Raw genomic sequence first — 2,138 nt, forward strand, 5'->3', positions numbered from 1 at the left:
CTCGTCTGGTGTTTTTCATGTGAGTCTTTTTTCTGTTCAGTGTCAGTAAAACGTCACAGAAAGAAAGAAAAGACGGAAAGAAGACGCGGACGAAGCAGAAAATAAGTTCCACCAAGTTTCATGAACCTTGGTGAAAACATGTCACAGGTTTGGGATTTTAACCTTTAGTGCTCATGTGGCACAGATCTGTGCCACAGGCGCACCCGTGGTAATTTGCCTCTGTATAAACTGTACATTTATGAAATGAGTCGCTGCTGGTTTATAAAGACTGATGCTGCAGAAGAAAACTCTGGTGAAAGTCAGTTAGACTGTGGGCTGCAGAACCATGTGAACCATGGTGACCATGTGAGGGACAATAAACCGTTCACTAAAGGTCTGTCCATAGATTGAAATCTCCTTTGTAAGGTGAAAATAAAATATTGCAGAAACTAAACATTGGTGGTTGCTGAAATTAAATATTGAATATCGCTGTTCTAATCTCAAGCTATAAGAACATGAATACACTGCACAGGGCAGGAAAATCATTACCAGGGTTCACGCTAAAGCTCTCATTTTGGACGACATACTAAACTATGACTTTTTTGTCTCATTTTGGACGACATACTAAACGATGACTTTTTTGTCAATTTTTGGACGACGTACTAAACGATGACTTTTTTGTCTCATTTTGGACGACATACTAAACTATGACTTTTTTGTCTAATTTTGGATGACATACTAAACTATGACTTTTTTGTCAATTTTTGGACGACATACTAAACTATGACTTTTTTGTCTAATTTTGGATGACATACTATACTATGACTTTTTTTGTGTAATTGTGGACGACATACTAAACTATGACTTTTTTATAACGTTTTGGACGACATACTAAACTATGACTTTTTTATAACGTTTTGGACGACATACTAAACTATGACTTTTTTGTAAATTTTTGGACGGCATACTAAACTATGACTTTTTTGTCTCATTTTGGACGGCGTACTAAACTATGACTTTTTTGTCAATTTTTGGACGACATACTATACTATGACTTTTTTGTCTATTTTGTACGACGTAATAAACTATGACTTTTTTTGTCAATTTTTGGACGACATACTAAACTATGACTTTTTTGTCTCATTTTGGACGACATACTATACTATGACTTTTGTCTCATTTTGGACGACATACTAAACTATGACGTTTTTGTCTCATTTTGGACGAAATACTAATCTATGACTTTTTTAGACAATTTTTGGATGACATACTAAACTATGACTTTTTTTTTAACGTTTTGGACGACATACTAAACTATGACCTTTTTTTTTAACGTTTTGGACGACATACTAAACTATGACCTTTTTGTCTCATTTTGGACGACACACTAAACTATGACTTTTTTGTCTCATTTTGGACGACATACTAAACTATGACTTTTTTTGTCTCAATTTGGATGGCATACTAAACTATGACATTTTTTGTCAATTTTTGGACGACATACTAAACTATGACTTTTTTATAACGTTTTGGACGACATAATAAACTATGACTTTTTTGTCAATTTTTGGACGACGTACTAAACTATGACTTTTTTTGTCAATTTTTGGACAACATACTAAACTATGACTTTTTTGTCAATTTTTGGACGACATACTAAACGATGACTTTTTTGTCTCATTTTGGATGACATACTAAACTATGACTTTTTTGTCTAATTTTGGATGACATACTTTACTATGACTTTTTTTGTCTAATTTTGGACGACATACTTAACTATGACTTTTTTGTCCATTTTTGGACGACATACTAAACTATGACTTTTTTATAACGTTTTGGACGACATACTAAACTATGACTTTTTTATAACGTTTTGGACGACGTACTAAACTATGACTTTTTTGTCAATTTTTGGACGACATACTAAACTATGACTTTTTGTCTCATTTTGGACGACATACTATACTATGACTTTTTTGTCTCATTTTGGACGACGTACTAAACTATGACTTTTTTGTCAATTTTTGGACGACATACTAAACTATGACTTTTTGTCTCATTTTGGACGACATACTATACTATGACTTTTTTGTCTCAATTTGGACGACATACTTAACTCTGACATTTTTTGTAAATTTTTGGACGACATACTAAACTAT

Source organism: Solea solea, chromosome 10, assembly GCF_958295425.1.
Source record: "Solea solea chromosome 10, fSolSol10.1, whole genome shotgun sequence".
NCBI classification, from domain to species: Eukaryota; Metazoa; Chordata; class Actinopteri; order Pleuronectiformes; family Soleidae; genus Solea; species Solea solea.